At 42.1% G+C, this 27,217-nt stretch overlaps 1 protein-coding gene and 1 pseudogene across 16 annotated transcripts in view; one reads left to right on the top strand and one right to left on the bottom strand.

The window, feature by feature from the left end:
• The window catches only part of Pde4d (phosphodiesterase 4D), a 1,451,136-nt gene that overhangs the window by 1,302,148 nt on the left and 121,771 nt on the right, over positions 1 to 27,217 (top strand). The window lies entirely within an intron of this gene.
• Positions 21,659 to 21,743, bottom strand: LOC121822997 (small nucleolar RNA U3; annotated as a pseudogene).

Here is a 27,217-nt window from a genome sequence, read left to right as displayed (position 1 = left end):
TGCCATGGCAGCAAAGTCAGAGAAGTGTGGTCAAGGATGCCCTTCGCATCTCTGGGGTAGTGTTTCTTTTGCTTAATCCAGATCTCCAGAAAGGGCTTTCACATCCATTGAAGGCAAAGGTAAAATTTTAATTTTTAATTCATCCGTTGGAATTTGATTTCTTTAAAAGTTTATATGAGAAGATAGATATAAAGTTTTAGTAACCCAGGCTGGTAAATAAAGCTCAAAAATTAATTTTCTCTTAATATATAAACACTAGAGGTAAGAAGTGTCCAACATTTCCTCCTGCCTGTCCATGAATTCTAGAGAGGGGTGAGAAAAAGGATGCTGCAGGTGAGAAAGGATGCTGCAGGTGAGAAAGGATGTGGCCAGTGAGAAAGGATGCTGCAGGTGAGAAAGGATGCTGCAGGTACACACTTGGAGCCAGCAAGTCCAGGCTTCATCCTCTACCTTTGTCAGCTTACTGACCTGGAAGAGTCAGGAAAACCACTGGACCTCTAGGAGTCTTGCTTCCAGGACTGTGAAGGGAGATGGGATAATCATGTCTCATTACAGGGACCAATTCAGGTGGACAGAGAGTGCCTGACACACATAAAGTATTCAAATACATCTTTCCATGGAAATAGCCATGTGCTATGTTTGCCCGTTGTTAATCTTCTTTGATTTTTTTAAAATACATTGTACACATTTTCTAAGTTATATTTAATGGATGCAATATGTTGATCTTGATAATATCTTTCCAGGTGTGATGACGATCACACACCATAACTAGGAGGCTGAGGCAGAACTGCCCGCCACCTTGAACTAGAGGCCTGCCTGGGTTATGTAGTGTTTGAAGCCAACCTGATCTACACAGGAGACCCTTTCTCAAACACAAGCACATACACAGACCACCACCACCAACAACCAACACTCTTAACATCTCTTTGAAAGACCAAGGGTATCTATAAAGCAACAAGAACTGAAAGTACCTCTGGGTAAGGGTGCTTAAACTGTTTTAAAAAGGGGGGAGGGTGACTGCAAGAAGGAAAGCCAGAGATCTGGGTTAAACTTGAAAACCATTTAAGACATGAGCCCAGGGTAGTCAGCTGGACTGGGCTGGGGTTTTGCCTTCATATGAAGCCTATATAATTTGTAAGTGCTTTTTACTATATATGTAAGTTTTCTTCCCCGTATCTTTCTTTTCAGCCTGAACCCAAACTGTTACTCCCTGGTACTTCCATGTAAGCATGCACATTATGTCAGCTCTCAACAACTCCTGCTCAGCATATCCAAATCCCTCTTCTATGCGACCTGTCAGCTAGGAAGCTGATTTAGATAGCTGCAATATAAAGATTAGTATTCAAGAACCCCTCTTCCCTTTTTTTTCTTACTCTACACTCTACAGAATAGCATTGATTAATGTATTTGCTACACTTTCCAGAACCGTTTATACCCATTACTTACATATCTCATTTTCTCGTCTCTGAATATACCACTTATTGCCTTTTAGTTCTTGTGGAGACGTCCCCTAATATTAAATAATAGGCCATGAGGACTGGGAAGGGGCTGACGGCTAAGCAAGGCAGGATCCCCTTTGGAACTGAGGAAAGTGAGGTGTCTTAGTTCTCAAGGAAGTCAGTGGCCAGCATTCCCATCTCCTGACCTACACCACACACACTGCCTTAGTTAAGGTCAAAGAGCAGAATTTTTTTTTCTGATTTGTAATAGAAAATTAAATGAATAAAGAAGGGAAAGTGTTCTCCTTTATAAGGCAGAGAGAAAGTCCCTATGGTAGTTCAGTTTTCCTGTATTGGTGATCTTTAAAGCATCTATAAGTAGATAAAGTGATGACGTGATTGTGAAGGGGGTTGGCTTCATACGTTCTGCTTTGGTACCACTGCTGAGATGGGGCTGTGTCTCCAGACAAGCAAGGAACCAATCCTGACCCCGTGGGGTTGCTGCTTTAGACTACATCACAGGCCAGAGTCTGCCAATTCATTATTGGTTCAAAGACCTAAGTCTAGAGGCTTGTCCTCTGGGGCCACAAATATGTTTTACCAAATGTGATTTGAACGAGACACAAACAACCCTGGAAACAAACGAATTAAATTATTGTTTGAATACTTATTTGCTTAATTAGGTAGGATATTGGAATGTCCTTTGCTTTATCAGTTTGCAATGATGTGAGCAGTTGGAGATATTATGTTTTCCAACACCATGCTAATTACAATATTTATGGAGTTCTTGCTATGGCCTAAGTACCGTCAAAGCTTTTTAGGTACACACTATTATTTAATCTGCACAATCAAGCCTGGAGATCACATTATCCCTATTTTAATAAGAAGGCATGTGGTTTACCTTAATTAACTAACCCAAGGACACGCACAGTAAATGATGCAGCTGGAGTCCAGGCTGGGTCAGGTTGACTTGATAGCCTCTTAATCCCTAGGCGAAATCAATTTCTCTGCCCCTGCTCTACAGCCACTTGATCCTTGGGTTGATTTATTCATGGTGACATTCCACTTCAGTTCCTTTCAAGGAGGACTCTTACTGTAAAAGCCAGCCACCCCGACTGGAGCTTGTATATGAATGAAGATAAAACATGACTGAGCATCCCTGAGTGTATTGAAGGAAATGAAGGAGGCGTGGGGAAAGGGTGGCAGCGGGTGGTGGGGACATGAAAGAAAGCAGAAGAAAACCAACTTGGTACCTTATAGAACCAGTTACTGAGAAAGCAAACATTATAACGCATCGTCGAATGCCCCTGTATATTCCTTCCCAGTCTCCAGACAGCCCGATGTTTATGTTGTGACCATTATTAATTCTCAATTGGGTGAGAAAAAAAACATTTCTTCTGGGTCCCCCAAGAACTTCAGGGAAAAGTTCTGAAAACTTCTGACCCAGAGACCAGCCTTAGGTTCATTCTACACAAGATATTTTCATTGTAATGATTTCTGCAACTCATCCTTGTAATTTTCCTCCTCTTGCATCTCTTTGTCTTTCCCGGCAGCTGTTGGTAGTCTAATTTCATTCAGTCATTCACTTCCCTGGATTTCTCAGCTATACCGACACAAGAGATTGGGGCTTGGTTGTAATAGCATGTCTCCAGTCTGGGAATAGGTGAGTCTGGGAGAAGCCACCAGAGTGTAAGAAAACAGAAGTTAACCATATCAGATATCTTAGGGGTGAACACAGGTTAGCCAAACCCATTTTCAGGAGCCTCTGAAGACAGAAACAACTTCAGGCCCAATTGCCTATAGAGAGTCCTGGGTAGTACACTGAATTAGATGCTTTGGAAAACCACGTGATGAGTGGCACATAGATCTGGCCTAGAATAAATAGTGTGTGTCCATGGCTATCAAGAATATCTCTTCCACACACCCATCCATCACCTCAGGATTGCCCACCATGTGGGATTTTTAACATCCTATACCTCAAAAGATGTCTTCTTTAAAATCCACATTCATGTCAGTACATAAGTCTCAGCAGCACAACTGATTTAAAGTAAAGAATGACAGCCTACCCCACACACACACACACACCCTGAAGGACCCCTCCCCAGTGCGCTCCACCCTGCCCCACCCCTAAACCAAGAAAGGCCTCTCAGGAACTTCCTTATAGTCTCAAAAGCACTAAGGAGAGCCCCACATTTTTGCACACCCTTGACTTTGTGCATAAACAGACTATGTAAACTTAGAAAAAAATCAGTTTCTCTGGGTCTTATTGTTGAAACACACATGTCGTCAATAAATATTAAGATGGCCCTAGTGATGAACAGCCTGAGACTCTTAATAATTAATTTGAACAAGGAGGCTGACTGTAAGAAAAACTCTGAAAGATTTAGATGGTGACATAAATTGCTATCTGAAGGCTGTTTGTTTCATAGACAAATGCACATTTAGTTGTAAACCACCATATGACAAATTTATAGCATATTTTCTTAGGAATTAAAAACTGGGGCTATAGGTTAGTTGATCGAATGCTTGGTTTGATTCCCCAGCACATATAAACTACGCATGATGGTACACACTGTGGAAACAGGAGGGTCAGAAGTTCAAGATTTTCCTCCACTGCATAGTGTTTTGAGTTCAGCCAGGGATACAAAATAAAGTAAAACAATCACTAACTGCGTTTTCTTTTTAGTCTACCAGCTACATTTTCTCTCCCGGAAATGCTGACACTATCGTATCTTTCCTCTTGCTACATAAGTAACATTCCGTTTAGAGTTTAGTGAACTTCTTTCACCCCCTAAAGACAGATGCTGCTTCTAATTTTCCAAGTGGAACATGTATAGGTACATACGGTACCAGCTTGGAACACTCTCCTGAGACTAGCCAGACTTTCGCAACTTCAAAGAATATCTCCTTGACCCAGGGGTGAAATGTGCCTTAACCTTTTCTAACAACCACATGTAGGAATGGGACTTTTCTTCCAGTCACCGGCCCCATATCTTTATGATAACAGTGTTTGCTTGCCATCTCAGAACCTTGACCTTCTGATAGAAACACAAGTACCTACCAGGATACAGATCCTCCTTGCTCTGAGGAAAGATTAAGCAGGAAAACCTTCTTTGGAACATTCCCCACCCCCAAATGTTCTCAAAAATATTCTCTAGCCTTTTTTTTTTTTTAAACTGGAATTTGCAACAAGATAGTCCCTGTTTTAACGACTCCGAGTACCGCATGCGTTTGTGCCAAATGAACGAAGACTGCAAGTGTGTTTCAACCTCAAGAAGGGATTACGGTGACCGACATACTTTCGGTTGGAGAAGCAAATGCGGTTTAACTCCTCCGTCTGAACACATATACAAACCTACCCTCCCCCTTTCCGGAGTTCTTTAATTAGATCCAATTTGCAGGACACGGCTTGACTGAAATTTATAGCCACATGGAGATACGCAGCTCCGGAGAGCTCTTAGCTCCAGCATCAGCTCAAGCCTTTAAAGCAAGAGGCTCCTCCGACAGAGGTGTAGCCCTCTGTAGTAATTAGACCAGTGCAAGTCGAAACTGCTTCACATGCCCCGCCATCCCTAGTTACTGCCCTTGTGAAGAACTACAGCCTCCCGGCTAGCCTAGCCACACACATGGGGCAGCATCTGTATCCGCTTTCATCATGCTTCTCTCTGTTTTACTCTCATGCCCCTTACCTAGCCCACTCCCCTTGAAGTGGGGTGGGTTTCTGAAATCTATCTCCTTCTTTGGTTACCTTTCAGAGGAGTGTGTCAGTGTGTGTCAGTGTGTCTGTGTGTCTGTATATGTATCTATGCCAGTGTGTCTGTGTGTGTATTTGTGTGTGTGTCTGTGTCTGTGTGTGTCTATATATGTATCTGTGCCTGTGCGTCTCTGTGTGTCATCTGCGCATGCGTGTGTTTGTGTGTGTGTGTGTGTGTGTGCACATGCGTATGTGTGTCTGCGCATGTGTGTATTTGTGTGTGTCTGTGTATTTGTGTGTGTGTGCACATGCATATGTGTGTCTGTGCATGTGTGTATTTGTGTGTGTGTGTCTATATATGTATCTGTGCCTGTGTCTCTGTGTGTCATCTGCGCATGCGTGTATCTGTGTGTGTGTGTGTGTGTGTGTGTGTGTGTGCACATGCGTATGTGCCTGTGCATGTGTGTATATGTGTATTTGTGTGTGTGTGTGTGTGTGTGTGTGTGCGCGCGCGCTTGAGCATAAGTGGGAATGGGGCAGCATCAAGAATTAGGTAAACTAAATGTCTCTGCTGCACATGCCAACAGATACTTGGGTTATTGTGGGGGGAACCCCCAGCTCTCCCTATTAGAGATGACTACCAGAGAGGGTCTCTCCAAAATGATCTTCTGATATCACCTTAGAGGGCTTTCAGGATAAAGAGTAAAAGTCTTTACCTTTTACCTACAAACAGAGTGGTGTGGTAAGGTGACCAGGGATTTTGGTGTTCTGTACACCTGGCCTTACGTAGTGGGTGAGTCCAAGGCAGGCTTCATTACCCCTCCTTCCTCTTCTGGAATGAAGTAGCAAACATGGCCACCATGTTCTAGTACTCCTATGAGAGCCTTATGTGGAAAACTTGGCAAGGAACTAACACTGCCAAAGTTCCTTTCTGGTCATCTTCCCTTGGTCCTCCACGGTCTGGGGCCATTTGCATGTTAGGCCCCTCCTCCAAGTGCATGTACTTCCTTGTAGGACACTCTCATTCAGCCTAGAGTTTGATACTTGCAAGTTCCCCCAGGGTTTCACACACAGCCTGGAAGGCTCCCTTCTAACCTTTTATGGAAACCGTTGGGCATCTCTTTGTCCCTAGAAATAGCAAGTTCTGAATTTCTCAGCAGTTTCAGTCTTTCCTCTTTATGTTCAGAAATCCTTCATACACCATTTTTTTCTCTTAGAATATCATCATGTAAGTTGTTTTTTTTTAAACCTATCTTCTCTAACATAACCAGATTCCTGAGTGCACTGTATTTTATTCATCTATAAAACTCTCAAAAATATCAGTCATATAAATAAGTGGTACTGAGGGCTATGAGAAAATGAGATTTGGGAAAAGCTGATGATCCGTCCTTGGAAATAACAACACCCCCACTCTCTAAATGGACAAAAACCTCAGAGGTAAGAGGCTAGATGGCTTCTAAGATAACTTGAGGCTTTCTTTTCTGTAGGAAGTCTTGGAAAATGTGAGCAAGCTGGAATGGCTTTGATTTTTCCTTCTGTAAATGGTTAGTGTGAGTATATACATGAAATAAATACCAACACCATCATCAAAAACACATGCACTCATAGCCATGTTTCTGATGCCCTGCTGGAGTCTGAAACTGTACCTCATTTCAGGGGTGAAAATGGGGTAGCCTATGTCCCCAGAGTGTGGCTCCCTCTTGCTGTGGATGCTGTAAACAAGGAGAATGCCAAGGGACTTCTTGGTCTTGATAAACTGGCTGACAAGGGACCTTGTACACTTCAGCACATTTACAACTGGGAATAATTTAATTCTCCTGTTAGTCAGCGATTCCTCCTAGACTACCCTGGGTCATATGGAACACATCAGAAGCATAAATTATTGATTGCAAATCAGAAGCTCCTCAGGGTGGTGAAACTTTCCCCTACATGACCATCCATTTCAAATCAAACTTAATTTCAGAGATCCACTTCATATTCTTTTCTAATAAATACTACTGCCCATCCATACCGTGATGCTTTTCTTTGTCTTAGGAAACTGGAGTGTTGGTACAAAGATGGCTCAGTAAGTAGAGAAACACTGCATGACTATGAGGACCCAAGTTTTGATCCAAGCACCACATAAAAAAGCCAGTCTTGGCCTTGTACACATTCACACCCCCCAGTGCTGTGAGGAGCCGAGGCAGGAGAATCACTGGGGCTTTCTGGTTGCCAGTCTAGCTCCAGGGAGAGATCCTGACTCTAAAGGGATAAGGTGGAGAATGACGGAGCAGAACAGGTGGCCTCATCCTATCTTCCTCTGGCCTTCACAAGCACTTCACTGGATACTCACATCCACATCCACAGATGCACATCCTCTCTCTTCAAAAGAATGGGGCTTGCCGGGCGTTGGTGGTGCACGCCTTTAATACCAGCACTCGGGAGGCAGAGGCAGGCGGATCTCTGTGAGTTCGAGGCCAGCCTGGGCTACCAAGTGAGTTCCAGGAAAAGGCGCAAAGCTACACAGAGAAACCCTGTCTCGAAAAACCAAAAAAAAAAAAAAAAAAAAAAAAGAATGGGGCTAGAGAGATGGCTCAGTGCTTCTGAGCACTGGCTGGTGTTCCACAAGACCAGGGTTTAGTTCCTACCACCTATATTAGTGTTTCATGACTGCTTGTATATCCAGCTTCAGGGGATCCAACACTTCTGGTTTCTACAAGTTCTGTATGCATGTGATGTGTACTCAAACACACACACACACACACACACACACACACACTTTATAACTTCTGAGACTTATTATCTTTATGCTTTCCAATACCACTCGACACCACCACTGACCACGTCCAAATTCCTCCCCTCTCAGTTCTTCTAGAAGATTCTTTTGTTCTATGAAACAAGACACGGACTCCAGAAAATGCCCTAGCTTAGAAATATTGATTCGAAATGTCACACTTGCATAGCAAGTGTAGAAATCCTTATGCCTGAGGCACAAATGGAAGGAATATCAGGACTCTGGGTTCTGGAAATTGCCAGGACCCTCCAGCCTCTGGGCAGAGGAACCAGGAAGGGCAGGAAAATGAACAGTTCATACTGTCCAAGCACAAACTCTCAGCCTGTGCGGTCACCACAAGCAGGCCCCCGTGACCTGCTAATCGGAGGGAGTCTCTCTGATGTGGGATGTTCTCTGTTAAAACTGGGGAAGCTCCTGGCACACTGGGACCAGTTGACCTCTCTACCTCCCCTCACTGTTACCCACAACTCTTTTAGAATCCTCATTTCTTTGAAAATATGCACCGATCTTCAGTTCTTCCTGATTCTAGGCATTCGAGTATTCAAAGATCCTGGATCCAGCACATGTGTCAGGGAGAGCAGGGCGCTTTTAGCAGATGCCTATAGATGCCTCCTAGGCTGACTGATGGCCTGGTCATGGCTATCTGGAATTAAGTGTCAGTAGTTTCTTGTGTATTCTGATAGAAACTACTGCAAATTTTAATTTGTCTAACTTTATTTTGAAATTAATAATATATGTTAGAGTCTTTTATATTCTCATAGAGAATATTGCTAATTTTAATTTGCCTAAACTTGTTTTAAATTTAATAATATATCTTCACTCTTTAATTAGTTTCTGTGGAAATAACATTTTATCTCTTATTATTTGTTACACAGTGCTGTTATGTGTGATGACCTATCTGGCTCTATTGAAGAATTGTGGATAATTTCCATTTTTACTTCTATATATGACACCATGAGCCACCTTGAACTTGAATAACTCTGTGTCCAGTTTTTAGTATATTTGTCAACTAAGTTGTTAGCCGTGAAATTGAATTAAATACTTTTATAAATACAATTTAATACTTTCATAAATACTGCCAAGCTGTCTTCTCAAAGATTAAATTAATTTATAAGCCCACCACTGGCATGCCAAGTGCTATATTTTCACACTCACTGACCCTGAGATTTACAAACAAAAACTTTCCCCAACTGAATTGAATTGCAAATAACTTCGGTCACCTATTTATCTGTGTGTTACTGGCCACTTCCCTCATTTCCTTTGTGAAAAAGGAATTCAACTAATTATCTTTGGGACTTTTTTGTTTTGTTTTTTAGTTTTTCATTGATACAGTAACAAACACCTTTGCTTTTATTAAACTTTCCTTTATTTGTATCCTAATTAACTTTTGTTTGGGGTAAACTTTAAAAAAAAAAACACTAGGCTTTTAAGATATTTTTACAATTAAATTAATGAGCTCAGTAGGACTCTGAACATCCCTGATATCTCTAGCCTTGCTTTTCTGGTGCAGAATCTCATCACAAAGCAGATTCTCAATAAATGCTGTATAAGTGAGTAAAGATTGTACACATATAGGAAGGATGGAGCATGCTGCTTTTCTTCCTCCTCAACATGCACACCACCTGAAAACGAATCTCAAAACTTACATCTCAGAAGAATTATGTGTTGATTTATCGCAGGACAGGAACTTTGCTGTTTCATTCCACAGGATGTCCCGGTCACTTGACACAGGGGCTGGGATGTGGAACAGCACTTATTAAGTGAATGAGGTGTGAAGAATAATGCAACAGACAGAGGTCAAATTGTTCAAGGTTTGTCCTTTGGGGCCGATGACAGGCTTTTCTGGACATTGGTAGGTTGCGAATGAGCCATGACCAAAGAGTTGTGTTTGGAAACCCAGAATGTCAACTCAGCCTCACCAAAGGCTCATTTTCATTTCCTTGACTCCAAGTAAGGTAAACATGGATAGTGAGGGAAAAAGAAAGGGTTATAGCCATCAACCTGAGGTCTGGGACCACATTTAATTGAATTTAGAATGTCTATAACATCTTGTTGGGTTTGAAAGGTTAAACATTTCCTAGAGAAAACAACCATTACCACTGCTTGCCTAAGTGCTCATAAAATGGCCTGATTGCTAAGAACAGAAAACAAACCAAATCAAAATAAAACGAACCAAATAGCAATAGAAATAAATGTGCCTGATTGTGATGGGATGATTACCAGATCTGTACTCCATAGACCTATGGACCTCGAGCAAGGGTTCATCCTTCAGGCTAAATGCATCCTTGTCAGGGGACATGCAGTGAGGAGCAGTCAGCCCCTTTGTCATGTCAGTGTTCTGGGTCATTCATGGTCTCAGGAAAATCCTCTCTTGTTGGTGCCTTGGATTGCACATGCATTATGTAACTCATTGCAACCCAATAGCTCAGCCCATGGTTTCATAGCCATTAAAATATGCCGCAAACCAAACCACCTGTGAAGCACCAACTCAGCAAATATGCCTCTGCAAAAAGTAGTCATTAAAAACATCAAGGAAATGAGGATGAAATAATCCTGGGTCATCATGTACAGTACATATATGCTGATGCCACCAGGCCTGGGAAAAGACTGAAGCATGTAAGTTGAAGGAGGACAGCAGCAGGGGGCTTGGGGACATCGAAAGACCATAGTCACTATGAGGGAGAGTAAAGAATGTGACATGAATCAGAACAACTACTGTAGGTCTGTCCTTATTGGAAAAAACTACACTTATAGACAACTATATGCAAGCACTAAGAAATGCTAGAATTTAGAATGGTCATTGAATTTGTTTTGGACAGGACCACAATGTGTAGCTTTTCCTCTAAAGTGTGGGCATGTTTCTGGAGAACAGAATGCTCCATTTCAGCACCCTGTTCCACCTTATTTAATTTCACAAACCACAACATTTTGAAGAGAAATCTCTCTTTCATAAGATAGTGTTAAGTGGTTCTAAACATGTTATCTTACGCTTTAATTGAATAATTGAAATGAAACCCTGTGGAATGAAATGCATGGTAACTTTTCCTCAAAGGCCCTTTGTTCTACTAACTTTTGCTATTAATGCGGTGGTCATGTGACCTTCAAAACTTCTACTCCTGGAGAAACCCAGTAAACAAGTAGAATTGATGTCAGGTACTTTGATTTCTTTTTCTTTCCCATCTCCTGCCCTCCCCCTCTTTCTGTGTATAGTTGCCTCATCGCCCCCGACCCCAACACACCCTCCTGAACCTCATGTTCTTAGTCTGAATTTCCTAGAAGGATAGTCGCACATGCTAACATTTGATGGCAAGGAGAGTGTGGGGCATGCAAACCCAAGGAAGCAAAACCAGAATGAGGTAAAAAAGAATAGCCCCAGGGAAGATCAGAAAGTACACCAAAACTTGTTGCATCTCCACAAGAAACACAGCTAGATGCCAAGTTACAAGAGACTCTGCGGCTTGTGGGCCTGCATAAACACCATTGTCTTAGAGCATTCCACTCAGGACAGAGGGAGTCAAGAAGCAATTTTTCTGACTCCATCTTGTCTCCAGTGAAAATCTGGTGTATAGATTCTCATACTCCCTTGACCTCCTAGAATTGCCCACAGAACACAGGACAAGTGGCTGGGTAGCTCCTGTCCAGTCAGAGGCATTTGCACCGTTGTTCCCTTCAGGTAACAGGCACAGATGTGCTGCCTGCAGTGATGACTAAGGCATCCCAGATGCTGCCCTAGCCAGGAAACAGAAAGGAGATTGTGCCCAAAGGGTGAGGTGGGAAGAGATGACCTGGGGAGGACATATACATAGCTCAGTGTGCAGACCAATTGTTCTTCATGCTGCCAGCTCACAAACAATGACACAGAGACTTATTATTAATTATGAAAGCTCGGCTTTTTAGCTTAGGCTGGTTCCTAACTAGTTCTTATAACTTAAATTACCCTATATTGTTTAATCTATGATTTTTACATGGTTCAGTTACCTTTACTTTCTACTGCCCATCCTGCTTCTTCCTTGTCTAGTTGGTGATGACCTTTCTTCTTCCCTGAGATCCCTCTCTTCCCAGAAGTCCCACCTATCTCTCCTTCCTAGCTATTGGCTGTTCAGCTTTTTACTTATACCAATCACAGCAATACATCTTCACAGTGTACAAACCTCTCACAGCATCAGTGTATTCAGCTCTAGGTCATGCGTAGAGTTATAATAGTTATTATAGTAATTCAGTCCTTACATTATGCTTTCTTTGGGTACTATCCCTTTCATATTGAATGCTCATAATTCAAAGGACTCTCTTTTACAGATGAGGAGATACCAACAAACTACCTAATACTTGCATATTCTAAGCAACAAAGCTAGAATTTATAGCTTTATTCATCTAGATCTTTCTATGTCTGAACTCTTTGACCTATGGATCAGCTATGGATCTGATCCATTGACTCAGCATTCACTCTGCTATGACTTCTCGAGAAGTACAAATGCTGCTACACATAGCAATGAGGAGGGGCGCTCTTCTTGTTTCACAGAACAAAAGCTCCCCCTTTTCCTTTCTTGTGTTGCATGAATGTTAGAAGTTCAGAGAGAGAGAGAGAGAGAGAGAGAGAGAGAGAGAGAGAGAGAGCGAGCGCACATATTTCAGGTGTTTTCCAATGGATGAGAAAACAGGGATGGAGCTGGGTGAGTGGTACTTTTGATTGCAGCGTGTACTATATAGTCCACACTGCTGAAAGCATTAGTCAAATTCCTGATGCTGTGCAAGCTCTCCTGACTTGTGCTGTTGTCAAATCAGGCTGGGCAAGTTTCGAAACAGCTTTTCTAGGACTTGAGGGTTTGACAAGGCAAGGATGTTTCTAGAACATAATCTTGGCCTCGGGTTCATTATTTCTCTGAAACACAGTGCAGAATGAAATGCCCTTTCTCACAGTCAGCAGTGCTGTGAATCCCAACAGTAGGCCACCAATGGCATTGACTCCCATGTTTGTGTGTGGCTAGAGTAGCAACAGGGATTTTTCTTAGGGGAGACAAAACTAGTGTTATTTTCATACGTTCCTTGATTTGTATGCTTCTGTTACTTTAAGTACTTTTTAAGACTTTATCTTAAAATATCATCATGGCATATGAATAAGGTCCTCTGAGTGAGTTTTGACATTTGGTAGTCTAGTCCAAGACCTTCATGTAAGTGTTATTACAAAGGTTGTTTAGGTCGGCATTCTGTCATGTCACGTATTGAGAGTTCTGTTTCTAGCCAAAACTATAGCAGAGAGAACATGTGTTTAGTAGTCAGCCTTCCACTATTATAACATAATACCTAAGATAACTTATAAAATAAAAAGCATAGATTACCTCAGCAACCAACAGGCAAACAGGGAAGAAAGAAGGAGACAAGGCCTCCACAATCCCATTTAAGGAAATGTATCTACCAACAAAGGACCTCTTACTAGTCCCACTGCTAAAAGATGCCATGGTACCTCACAAGAGCATAAGGCATGGGCAGAGCCCCTAAGCTTTGGGATGTATTCAACATCCAAGCCATAGAACATCACCAACTTGCTACAGGACTGAAGGAAATTAAGTAGGGTTGTGTCCACCACTTGCTACACCATGAGGGAATCTAATGCATGCAAACAAAACTTATCTACTTATACATTTGAAGATTATAGCATCACTTATTCCAAATGGTTTTATTTAAGTGAATATAACGAGTTCATTATTATTATGTTTATAATTTTGAAGTCAAAATTTTAGCATGTTTCTTCTAAAACTACAAGGTTAGTTCAAGTTAAGTGGATCCTGGAGTGGAAACCATTGCACACTGAAAATGTTAATGATGGGAAATGCACAGTCATAGCAAATTATCAGAAAGGGCAAAAACCAGAGTGAGGAAGTAAAAGAAGGAAGGATTATAAATTAGAACTACATGCAACTAGAAACTAAGGCATCACAGAACACACAAGTCTGTGTTCTGAAGAGAACTTCAGCTGATCTTATGGTTCTCAGACTTTGCAATTTCAAAATAAAAAGCAATAGCACCCAACATAGAATCACCAACTCTTTATAGTTTTACCAAATAAAGCTATTTCCAATAGAACATCTGTCAAGTACTAGAACCATGATTTCATATTATAGTGACCATGCACTATATTTTTCTATGCATTTAAGTGATGGCCAAAAGAGCAATCATCTTTCAGGTGGGTCTGTAGACGTGTGTGTGTGTGTGTGTGTGTGTGTGTGTGTGTGTGTGTGTGTGTGTATGAATGTGTAAACAAGTGCATTAGCCTAATTACTAGTCTTAAGGTTTATATTGCCATGAAGAGAAACCATGACCACAGCAACACATATAAAGGAAAACATTTAATTGGGCTGGCTTACAGTTTCAGAGGTTTAGTCCATTATCATCACGGTAGGAAGCATAGTGGCATGCAGGAGAGACATGGTGCTGGAAAAGGAGCTGAGAGTTTTACATCTGGGTTGGCAGGCAGCAGGAAGAGAGAATGACACTGGGCATGGCTTGATCATCTGAAACCTCAAAGCCCATCCCCTGTGACACATTTCCTCTAACAAGGCCACACCTCCTCCAGCATGGCCACACCTACTAATAGTGAGTGCCACTCCTTATGAGCCCATGGGGGCCATTTTCATTCAAACCACCACACTACTATTATTATTTTAAACTTTGCTGAAGACCAGTGAAATATCATTTTGGAATACCATACACTTAAGATGTTTGGCAATGACCATGAAAATGCCAGTTGCCAGGACAGAGTTATTTCCTATCCTCTCAAGCCCAACTTCCAGTGAAAAACATGATGAAGAATATGATGTAGCCCACTCTATATTGCAATATTTTATTGACCGTGTACTTTATGAACCAGTGTTATAATAGGAGTTGGGAACACAGAAGTCAATAATATGATGACAATTCTTACCTTACACTCTAGAAGAACAAGGAAAACCTAAGCAAAATACAAGGACAAAATGCCTGAAAGATCCCAAAGGCAAAGAGCAGTTGCTATGAGAACAAGTAAGTAAATCACAAACAGGACTCAAACTGAAATCTAATGGGACTGCCCCTGGCCTTGCATATGTCTAAGGCACCATTTCTAGGTTTGAAAAAGGTACCAGCTCCGGGGAGATAAAAGCTGAAGGGATTTGCTAAGATATAGGGTGTGGAACTGTGTTGGGTAGGTAAGGGCTAGTGATCTGTTCAAAATGAGTTCCTTTTCGCTGGTGTTTATTGGTTCAGAACTAAGTCGCGAAGATGAATACCCTCCTATGAATCACACATCCTTCTTTCAACATCTGAGTTTCCCTGATTCATGTCCAATCTAAAACTTACGCAGACCATTTTGGTTTTTCTTGTGAAATTTGGGTGAGAACAACTTAAACTGAGGTGACTACCGTTGGTTTCTGACTTAAGCATTATTACAGTTTTATATGAAACTATTGGTCTGCAAGGATAAAATTTTTTGTACTGATGCAAATCTTGATATTAACTAAAAAAATGAGCTCTATTCTGTTACTGCCTAATTTCGTGGATGACTCAAAAAATCTCATATATGGACAGTTAGGGTTTCCTTTAATCTGGATCTACCTTTAGGATGAAGGGATGGATCTGGCTTCTTAGTGAACATGGAGCTACTAAGGCTCAGGTGAACACTGGCGTTTTGACTCGGAGAGAAGAGAATGTTAAGCAGGCTTATCCATTATCCCTTAACTCAGAAGTAGCTCCCACCAGACAGTTTCAAAATAATCCTTGAAGGATTTTTAAGAGCACATTAGGTTTTATATCTACTTGACATGTAATAGTAATCAGACACTTAGTGCAAAATGCATCCCACTATGTTTTATGAAATTCATAATGCAGGCTTTAGATGATTAGTTTCTAGGCAGAAAAAAAAAATCTTAAAGGAATAGTGTTCCTTAATTTCAGTGACACCGAAGATCTTAGTCTTAGGACAGGGAGAAAAATATCACTTATTCTTTGTGGCTCCTTTCTTTCAAACAAACAATAACAAAAACAAAGCCTTCAACGGAGCCATTATCCTGAACTGGGTTTCTCCTGTGTGTCAGACATTGTGACAGATCTTAGTAAACCTCACCTCTAACTCTTTACATGACCCAGCAAGGTAGGAGTCACCATTCCTACTTAACAGGTAAGAAGATCACTTAGTTCTGTGGCTCACAGAACTAAGAATGATTCTAAAATCACATAGCAGCAAGTGAGTTCAAGTAAGTTTCCGTCTCAGGTCTGTCTGCTCCTAAAGCCAGCATTTTTCTGCTCTACCACATCCCTCCATGCTGGACCAGAATAAGATACGTGTGTGTCGAAAACCAAGCATCAGAAGGGGAGATTCATAAAAGCAGCCACAGTCCTCTCAAGAAGAGGAACAGCGTCGAGCAAAGCAAAGCATAAACACAAGCCGTCGAACAGTAAAGTAACGGCACCAATTAGGGAGCAAGTAAATTATGTTATTTAGCCAGCAGCAGCGGTGGAGGCTGTTTGTACGTGAGCAGGGACTGGATCTGAGCCACCCATCTATTTTGGAACCCAGGGAAACTTACCATTTCTTCCCAGAACTCATCAAATCCATTATTACTTTTTTTTTTTTTTTGAGACAGTCATACTCTTTAGCCTAAGTTGTCATGTGTATTCTCAGTAATCCTCCTGCATCACTTCCTGAGTGCTGTCATCACAGGCACATCTAGCTGAGTGTGTGTGTCTGCACATGTGGACAGCAGAAAACAACCTCAGGTGTCATTCTCAGAAATACCATCCAGTTCCTTCAATGGCAGTGTCTCTTATTGGTCTGGAGTTCATCAATAAGGGCAGACCAGCTGGCTAGTGGAGCCCCAAGTACCTTCCTGTCTTTGCCTCCCCTGAGCTGGAAATGCAAACACATGCCACCATGCCTTGAATTTTAACATGGATGTTGCAGATCCAGCTCAGATCCACAAGCCTATAGGTGAACAGTTTATCAACTGTCTCCCCAACCCCTATCATCACAAAGAAGAAAGAAAGAAGGAAAGAGGAAAAGACAGTTAAAATAACATTATTTTATTCTATTTTTAAAAAGAATCCGCACTGTGCCGCCTGGAGGAGCGTGCCTCTTAGAGTGAGACAGCATGAGTTTGTCAGTCCTGTGGCTTTGTAATTGTGTGATCTTGAATAAACCATACAACCGTCTTTGGGCTTCAGTTCCTCTATGAAAGTAGAGGGGTTGGATGAAGTGCAGGCTGACATCCTTTGGTACAAGGGCACTAAACAGTACTAGATAGAACTGATCTCTGTACCTTTGGGTGTTAGTTTCTTCTGAACCCTTACTTCTAATAAGCTTATTATGGGTGGCTTAGTAACCGTGGAGGAGTGATCACAACAGTATTTGACTCGTCTGTGTTGAAGTCAGGCGGACAATGCCTGCTTGGAGGTGCACCATTCTTCCATGCTAAGTGACCTTGTCTCTTTAAACTTTTCCATTTGAGCTGTAGCTGTGTCTGAAATCCAAGGGTATAGCTGAACCCTAGTAAACTTGACTGCAAACAGAGGGCATTTCATCATTGGCATAATAGCTGTCTGCAACTCCTGGGGAGGAAATGAATAATGGACTTAGTACCTAATGAGTCTCTAGTAAATTCAGCACTTTAGTTAGCCTTCTGTAGCAGTCATATTCACAGTAAAATGCTCAGTTCTCCCTGATAATGTTTTATACTGAGCCATGATTATTTTCTTCATCCTCACAATCTCATTTCTTTAAAAAAAAATATTTATTCAAAGGGAGGAAAAGCTGCTTACTGCAGTATGAAGTGAATATAATTCTGATTCAGGGAGTAAAAACTAAGATCACTTCAAGGACTGAGCCTGCAACACAGTATAAGAGAATAATCTTCTATCAAAAGCTTTAGTGAGCCCTAAAGACCGACTAGGAACAGGGCTGGCTGGCCTCTATCCTGAGTTGAGGGACACAGACCACAGGTCTGCAAGCTCCCACCCGGAGGGAAGTCTGTGTTCCACTCAGCAATCTCTTCCCCTCCAGGGTCCTTGAAGGACAGGACACTGAAGGACAGGCTCCTAACGGACAAGCCGCAGACCACGGAGGTTGCCTTGCAGAACACAAGGCGGGCTTGCTGGCGTGAAGGAGCCTTGCCCGTGCTGAAATCCGGTCCACGTTTTGCTGGGAGCCCAGGCACTGTGAATAAGAGGAGCCTCTGAGGGCTGGTTTCTGATGTCGCACTCGGCACGATAAGAATGCCATTGACGTCAGCAGAGTCATCATCAGGGAGAATGGCACCCCAGCTCTTGAAACCACACCAAGCAATTGCACTGCTTTTGAAAATTAAAAGCCGGTGCCGGGGAGTGGGGGTGGGGAGAGAAAGGAGCTGAGGGGAAGCAGTGGCTCCAACCGAGCTGCCTTTCTTTTATGCATTTCCTGTATTTAAAAAAAAAAAAAAGGCAGACACAGTGCTCCTGTAAGCATGCACCCGCGCGGTGCGCAAACACACACACACACACACACACACACACACACACACACACACACACACACACTGCTGCAGAAACTCCTTCAAACCTAAATTGAGGACACTGAGGAGAGATAAGGAGGGATGGAGAGAGAGAGAGAGAGAGAGAGAGAGAGAGAGAGAGAGAGAGAGAGAGAGAGAGAGAGAGAGAGAGAGAGAGAGAGAGAGAAAATATGAATTTAATTTGTTAACATTTCTGAATCCAGATAAAACAAACTCTGCCACCCAGCTGCTGGACAGAGGCCCCGAGCCACAAGGGAAAATGTTGGCCACTCAGAATGGAATTACTGAACCCAAACTGATAGCTTACAGTGTGTGTTGATGCACAGATTGCAAGAGAAGAATGAAACACTTCAAAGGAGCTATGCAAAGTAAACCTAGTGCTCCCCTCCCCGCCCCCTGGCCCCCCATACACACCTTCCACCACCATATACACACTGCTGTGAGCTTTTTAGTAGGCATCTGCCTGAAGAAAGGACCAAGTTGAGAGTTTGGAAGGGGAACAGTGCTGGGCTATGTGATTTCAGCTTCCAGAGGCAGCCGGGAGAACATCACCTCCTGCTGAATTCAATGGTACCTAGTCTGCAAAAAGTCTTGGAGTTAGGTGGACTTTGACAATTTTTTTTAAATTGGAAATTGTAAGACTTATAAGTTTCCCCCATTTAATCTAATCCTTTCTGTTTGCCTCTTCCAATTGTTCGGCCGGCCCCGCCCTCCCCCCAACCCCCCCACCCCGCAGCTCTATGAGAAAGAGATAGCCTAGACTTGATGATATCGAGCCAGCCAGTGTCACATGCTTTATTTTACAGCATTGACTGGCAGCTTCCCAAGTCCGTGGGATCTCTTGCTGACCTGCTTTTCAGATCAGTACCTCCCAGTTACACCAGAAGGAATCCTCCTAAGCCGTGGAAATGTGAGGAGGAAACAAAAGAACATATGCACAGAAGAAAGCAGAATCTGGCAGAAAACGTGGATTTAATAAATTGCATCATGTGAAACTCCTCTTTCAGATGGACGAGCAGTAGAGACGCCGCCCCCCATAAGAGGCGTGCAGGGAGGCTGCCCGCTAGTGCTCTTTAGCTGGAGAATGATTTCCTTTTGAAAAGGAAGGCTTAGTAAAGGGCCTTTCTTTCCAAAACATAAGTGGAGCTGTAGGTAGAACTCACTCCTCCCTCCTTTCTCTCTTAAAATGAAGGTGCATTTCCTAAGGTGAGATAAATAAAGGACTTTCAGTGTGGCACATGGAGTATGCACATCTGACCCGTCTTATCTTGTAATAGTGGAAAGACAGCTCAGTATCCAGGAGGGGATTTTTAGCTGTGTGTGTTATGAGAGTATATCATATATTTGTAACTTGGATCATTTGGTTTAATTTTTGTTTTATTTTGGTTTTTCACTTTGGTTTGTCTTTTTAAAAATCCCACCAATATGTTCACTTTATAGTGGGATTTTTCCTTCCCTCCCTCCCTTTGGCCCTTCCTTGTTCCCTCTCCTCAGCCGGCCATTCTTCTTTTTCCCTTCCTAGCGTCTTCCCTTAAACAAACAAACAAACAAACAAAAAAACTCATGAAGCTGTCAGTGTATGATAGAGTCATAGACCAGCGGTTCTCAACCTGTGGACTGTGAATCCTTTGGGTGGGGGGATCGAATGACCCTTTCACAGGGGTCACCTAAGACCAGGTTCAATTGCTCTGAGCACTAATTTTCAACGGGAAATGCTAGTGGGCCAGGCTGAGGGATGGGAATTAGCAAATAGGCTTGGCAGTCAACAGAGATCTTTAAATTACAATTCATAACAGTAGCAAAATTTCAGTTAGGAAGTATCAACAAAAATAATTTTATGGTTGGGGGGGGTCACTACAACATGAAGAATTGTATTAAAGGGTCATAGCGTTAGGAAGATTGAGAAGCACTGTCTGAGACTGTGCCTGGAAGAACAGAGACCCAGATCCTGAGTATGTGAACTTACGCATTTGTATATCATGGCAATAAAGTGAAGGGGGCGGAGCCAGAGCTTTCTCCTTAACCCTCTACAATAGAAGGCCCAGTGTAGATGTTAACCACTGTGCTATTTCCTCCAGACCATTTCTCCACTACATCTTGATCAAAGCTCCTTTTGTGAGCTTTCTGACCTGCCTCTCTGGGCTGTTCCTGAGAGCTCTGTCTGTCACCCCTGCATCCTGCCCCACCTGTCCCTGTCTATGATACTCAGTTATCCCCCAAGAGGACAATCTCGTCAAGGAAAAAGCAGCAGAAGTCCTTCTCCCTTCATTTTGATCAGCTTCCTTCTTGCCTGAGACACCAGGAGCACATGTCATAGCTCCTGTTCTAACGGGCAAGGTGCCTTTCAGGGTCTGGATGTGTTCAGGATCAGGTTCAATTGCTCTGAGCACTAATTGGCAACAGGAAATGCTAGTGAGCCGGTTGAGGGATGGGAATTAGCAAATAGACTTGGCAGTCAACGGAGAGGGGAAGCCATGAGTGGAGATCCTTTAGGAAATAAATTAATAATAATAATAATAATCCTTTTCAGGTGTGTTCATTTCCTTTGTCCACAGAAATACCCTGGACTTAGGGTTTGTGAGACTAAATTTTATCTTTCCTTTCCCTGGGGTTTGGCTTTGCTTTTTTGGGAAGACACAAGGATATTTGTAGTGAATTTGATTATTGACATCAGTCTAAACCTGGCTTAATAAGCCATAGAAACAAAAGAGCTCAACCTCCCAGAATTGCTGTAACCCAATCCTAGTAGCATCGAGAGCATTGTGGCTTTGGTTACACATGTCTGTAGTGCAGGCCTTGCTTCAGCATTTGAATTCTGAGGCAAGACATCTGAAATGCCTTGGTTTGTCACACAATAGGCAAATATCTTGGAGAACCAAGTAGAAAAGCCTTACCAAAATGCAAGGAGGAGACTCCCCTCTTTGGCCTCTCTGTTAATATTCAAGGAAGTAGAAAATTAGCAAACTGTCACATACTTTGGGGCTAGAACCAGAAGTTGAGTTTGCAGTGAGAAAGTTGTTTCTCCTAGATTATGTTTACGCGGTTATTCTACACTTTCCCTGGCTTCTAAGGTAGAACATTAATAGGCTCAGAAATTGAACTGGCTAGTTTTATGTCAACTTGACCCAAGCTAGAGTCATCAGAGGAGGGAGCCTCAGTTGAGAAAAGGCCTCCATAAGATCAGGCTGTAGTCAAGCCTGTAGGGAATTTTCTTAATTAGAGATTGATGGAGAGGGCCCAGCCCATTGTGGGGGGTGCCATTCCTGAGCTGTTGGTCCTGGGTTCTAGTAACGAACTATAGAAATGATCCCTGAAAGTATAGTCTTTTGGTTCTGGGTTCTAAAAGAAAGCAGGCTGGGCAAGCCATGAGGAGCAAGCCAGTAAACACCACTCCTCTCTGGTCTCTGCATCAGCTCCTCCGTCCAGGTTCCTGCCCTGTTTGAGTTCCTGTCCTGACTTCCTTCAGTGATAGACAGTGATATGGAGGTGTAAGCCAAAAAAACAAAAAACAAAAAACTCATCCTCCCCGAGATGCTTTTCGATCATGGTGTTTCACCATAGCAATAGAAACGCTAACTGAGACAGAGATTGTGGGAACACTGAGAAGTAGTATGAGGACACTGCTCTTTCTTAGACTACACAGACAAGAAAGCTGATGCCTTAGAGAATTCAAGTCACTTGTCTAAGGTCACTGCTTATTATGAGCACTAAAGTCAAGACTGTGGACCCAAGTCTCTGGTCTTGAATTGCTGGGCTGTGGGTTGCTTCCATTGTGAGTTACTGCCAGTGGGCCTCTGTGCCCAGAATTTTCAGCCCTACAACAACATGCACTTTTCCTGTATAGATAAGGTTAGAAAGCAGACCCGGAGTAGAACATAGAAATGATGGTAAAACCCTTAGTTCAATACTAGTATGAACGCCCACGTGAAAAGCAGGAAGCTTGGCAGCGGATGTTTCAACAGCCTGGAGAGGAGGCCATGTATATTTGAATCAATATTTTGGTGACAACAAATAGAACAGAAAAAAAGAATTGGAGGAAGAATCCAGGAGGTGTAGACACACAGTACATTGTGAAGAAGAAATAAAGGTTACTTGCAAAGAGGTTTTTCTATTTAAACCTGAATTGACAGAAAGTAAATATCCAAGATGGATTGGCTGATAAAAAATTAAACAGACAATGAGGTGGAGGTGATTTTAGAATCATCTTCACTATTGTTCATTGTCAAAGGTAGAAGACTGTATGTGATGTGGAGATGAAGACCTAACCTAAGACACAGGACCAAGGTAAACAGACACACACTTTGGAGAACGCCCTTCCTGATTGAACTTTAGAAATCAAGTATAATGTTAATTACGGGATCAGAGAAATCATCTAGTTGCTTTGGAAAATGAAAATCTGGAAAATGGACCAAAGGGGAGGTATTAAAATTTAAGCAGCTTACTGTATGATGCAAAGGCAGATAAACCAACTCAGAGTTAAAATGTGTGTAAGGGAGGCTTGCTAAGGCTGTACAGGCCACTCTGTAGAAAGTGCTTCTGCCAGCTCGGACCACCCAAGGCAGAGTAGTTGGGACAAATCTCTCCCACTCACACGCTGAAGCTGCTTAGTTCCAAGTAAACACACAGAGGCTTTTATTATTTACAAACTATATGGCTTATCGGTCAGGCTTCTTGCTAGCTCGCTCTTATATCTTAAATTAACCCATTTCTATTCATCTATTGCATTGCCATGTGGTTTCGTGGCTTACTGGTACTTTCACGTCTTGCTTCTCCTGGTGGCTGCTCCCAGCTTCACCCCAGACTCCGTCTTTCTCTTTCTTGTCTCTCTCGGATTTCCTGCCTGCCTCTAAGCTGCCTTATCATAGGCCAAATCAGCTTATTTATTAACCAATGGGAACAACATATATTCATAGCATACAGAAAGACATCCCCCAGCATTAGTCTAGAAGTTAAAGGGCACTGTGGAGCATGGACAGCTAAGGAGAGAGAGCTAGAAGACTGTATTTCCTACTGTATCCTGTGCTGGGTGGGCACAAGGAGCAGTGTACAATACAAAGAGCTTCTAGATATAAACAGCTTAAAACACACAAGTTAATGTGTACATATGGATGCATGCCAGTGCTGGAATTCAGTTTCTTAAAGGGACTACTTAGTCTTGGGAGCATTTAAATTGGTGCTAGGGAACTATAGTAAGGACATGAAAAAGTATATTTAGTGTAATAAAAAATAGTTGGATTAGGAAGTCGAGTGTGTAGTGTGACAGCAAGCTAATGTTTCCCATCATTCCCTTCACTTGGCCCCAAACAAAACAAAACAAAACAAAACAAACCCCCCCCAAAAAAAACACCTACTCTACAGTGTGTGCTTATGGCCATGGTGTAAATATTCTCCCCATGCCTGATATCACACGTTGGCCTAACAGTTTTGTTTTGTTTTTCTACAGAATTCTCGAACGTTTCACAGTTGACAAGATCTAGTTCTGGTACAGCACTACCTCAGCAGTTCTGTAACTCTCAGTGACAGATAGCATAGACCTTCTACTCACGAACTCAGTACCTCTGTGTTGATCTGCTCCCTGCCTGCCACTGTGCACACGATGGGCTCTGTCAGCTTTCCATCATGGACTGGGGGTGTGGCCAGCAGGGGAGCTCACTGGAGGACTGCTGGTAGCTACCATCTGTCAGCCAGGGGAGGATCCCTTTCTTCAACAGTGTAGCCATGGGCACATTGCCCTCAGTCCAGTCAATGACCTCCCACCCATGCTAAGTAAGACACTCTCCTTGCACGCAGCAGGTCACACAGGAAAGTAGAAGTGGAGCTTGTCAAGAGGATTCTAGAAGGAGAGGTGGGGGTGGAAGAAGGGACTGGGGCATGAAAACAACTAAAATCCATCATGGATAAAAATACCAAATAGTGTTTTTTTGTTGGTTGGGTTTTTGTTGTTGTTGTTGTTATTGTTTGTTTTGTTTTGTTTTTTCAAGAAGCTGAGGTCGGAGTGGGTAGCTCAGCTGTGTCCAAGGCCCTGGATTGTTTGCAGCACCCTAAGAGTGAGGGGGAAGAGAAAGAGATCTGTAAGTGCTAGGTAGTTGAATCAGAAAGTGCTTGAATCAGTACATTAAAATGAAACATTAAAAGAGGGAAACAGAAGCAATCACCCCAAGTGTGAAATAAAATGCTAGATCATGTGTGTGTTTGACATGCATGTCACTCTAGTAGCCGTAGGTCCAAGTTGGTGAAGAACTGACTTAAGCATTGAAAGCTGTGGCCAGGCACACCTGTGTACACGTTGTGTGTGTGTGTGTGTATGTGTGTGTGTGTGTGTGTGACACAAAAGTGGAAGTTAACAACAACAAAAAAGATGTTTTGAATCCAGATGAACAAAGCAATATTTTAGCAAATATGTCTTTTTTTTTTAAAGAAAACATATCTGATAATGAGTTGAATAATTAATAGCAATGAGACTCCAGAATAGAAGAACTGGGGGAAAGAAATCTGCCTTTTATTAGTGAAAATAATTCAACTCAGCAACAAGGTTGGAATTTTGTAACTTCTGTGTTAAGAAATTGTAGCCTGGAGTATTGGGTAAAGGCACCAGGAAACAAAGAAACAATAATGGCTTAAAAAAAAAAGTGCAGAGGAGTCAGCACAAAGAGCCTCTGTGTTTTTAACTGTAAAGTAGATTTTCTAGGTATTTAGTTTCACCATTACTGATGATAATAACTATATTGTTATTAGCTGACTGTTAATCACTTAAAACCAGGTGCCTGCAACCTCCCATCTTGTGGAAACTGATCTTTTTAAAATTTGTTTAAAAGATGGAACTTGGACCAGGTCTGTCTCAGCAAAATCTATGAAACCCTTTTCCTCTTTTGCTGTTTTTTTTTTTTTTTTTTTGTTTTTTTTTTTTTGTGTGTGTGTGTGTGTGTGTTAACTTCCACTGTTTTGTTACACACACACACACACACACACACACACACACATGTACACAAGCACCTCACTGTCCCTCCTGCAAGTCCAGCTCTCCAGTCGTCCTGGCTACCTTGGCTGGCTGCAGATTCCTCGCCCTGTAGCTCCAGGTGGTGCAACTTTGGAGCACAGGCAGAGAATCTTCTTACTGACTCTTAACTCCTTGGAAGGGTGTTTCAGCACGTCGCCTTATTGCTCAGTTAGAGAGCAGTTTTTATTGCAGTGACGCTAATGTTTGAAAACAGGAAGATGTTATGATACGTGTACGTAGATGCTCAGGGAATGTGTTTGCACACGTTCCTGGTGGAGGTTCTTTACAAAACCTGTCTGTGCAGGTCTGAGCTGAGTAAGTTTGGTAAGTCAGTCAAAAGGCAAAACAAACACAAAAAACGCCAGCTTGCAGCCTGACCATACAGTACAAATGGCATACATCATTACATTTTAAATGTTAAGGCCTAAACTTTCTAAACATCACCCCTCCTTGTGATTCTGATTATATGGTGCTTTAAAGTTTTGTTTTGTTGTTTGGTTTTGTTTGGTTCATTTGAAAAAAAGAAAAAAAGAACCTGAATTGTACATTAAAATACAGCTCAGTACCGTGGATGCTGAAACCATGTTGCTGATGTGTTTGAACAAAAATTCATGTTTTATTTCCTATATTCTTATCCATGTTTTGCCTATATATTTATTAGTCAGGGCTATGTAGTAAGCACCAGTTCTCTGAAATAAGAACTAATATGTCAGAATATTGTGGACATTATTCTGTTGGAAATCTACATGGAATCAAAATTATTACAAAGTTATTTCAAAGCCATTATTAATTGTTTATGTATTCATAAATGGCTCTGGCAAAATTGTTCAGCAAAGTGTGTAGGTTCCATGGGAAGCAATCAGCCTTGGCAGGTAAGCTCAGGTTGGTCCATCAGTCTTTCCTCAGAATGCAGGTCATTGGTTGATTAAAAAAAAATGGTATATTATATATACCTTAATTATTATTTTTAAAAGCGTGTCAACCTAACTATCAGAAATTAAGAGCCTTCTACTCTGCTAGTGTCACTTTTCTCTTGGACCATAGATGAGCATCAGGTAGGAAGCGAATGAAATCTTTGAGGGCCCAAACGTTTACCCACTAAAGAAAATACACATCATTACCCAGACAAATATTTGTCCATATTTTAGTGATGATTCACACAAGGTTGGCCATGTGGTTCCAAGCCTTCCAAATATGTGTATCCATATGGATTTTGCTTTACAAACATTTTTATTTCAAAATATATTTCTTCAAAATCTGTTGTTTAATGAACTGATGGCATGAATTTAGCTAACTATGCTGAACCTTTGTGTCATTGTTACTATTTGCTTTCCCTCTCTGCTCTTCCCTTAAACAAATAGATATTGGAAGAGGGGGTGTGGGGGTGCTCTGCAACATCAAATATGTAAACACACTCTTGGGGACTGTCCTAGTCAGGGTTTCTATTGCTGTGAAGACACACCATGACCACAGCAACTCCTATAAAGGAAAACATTTAATTGAGGCTTGTTACAGTTCAGAGGTTTAGTCTATGGTTGTCATGATGAGAATCAGGCAGACATGGTACTGGAGAGGGAGCCAAGAGTTCTACATCTGGATCAGCAGGCAGCAGAAAGAGAGGGGGAGACTGGACCTAGCTCCAGCATTTGAAACCTCAAAGCCCACCCCACAGTGGCACACTTCCTCCAGCAATGCCACACCTACTCCAGCAAGGCCACACCTACTCCAGCAATGCCACACCTACTCCAGCAAGGCCACACCTACTCCAACAAAGCCAGACCTCCTAAAAGTACCACTCCTATG

This window comes from Peromyscus maniculatus, chromosome 15 (genome assembly GCF_049852395.1).
Source record: "Peromyscus maniculatus bairdii isolate BWxNUB_F1_BW_parent chromosome 15, HU_Pman_BW_mat_3.1, whole genome shotgun sequence".
In the NCBI taxonomy this organism is placed as follows: Eukaryota; Metazoa; Chordata; class Mammalia; order Rodentia; family Cricetidae; genus Peromyscus; species Peromyscus maniculatus.
The sequence above is the reverse complement of the archived record's forward strand: the minus strand, read 5'-3'. Positions and strand labels throughout refer to the sequence as shown.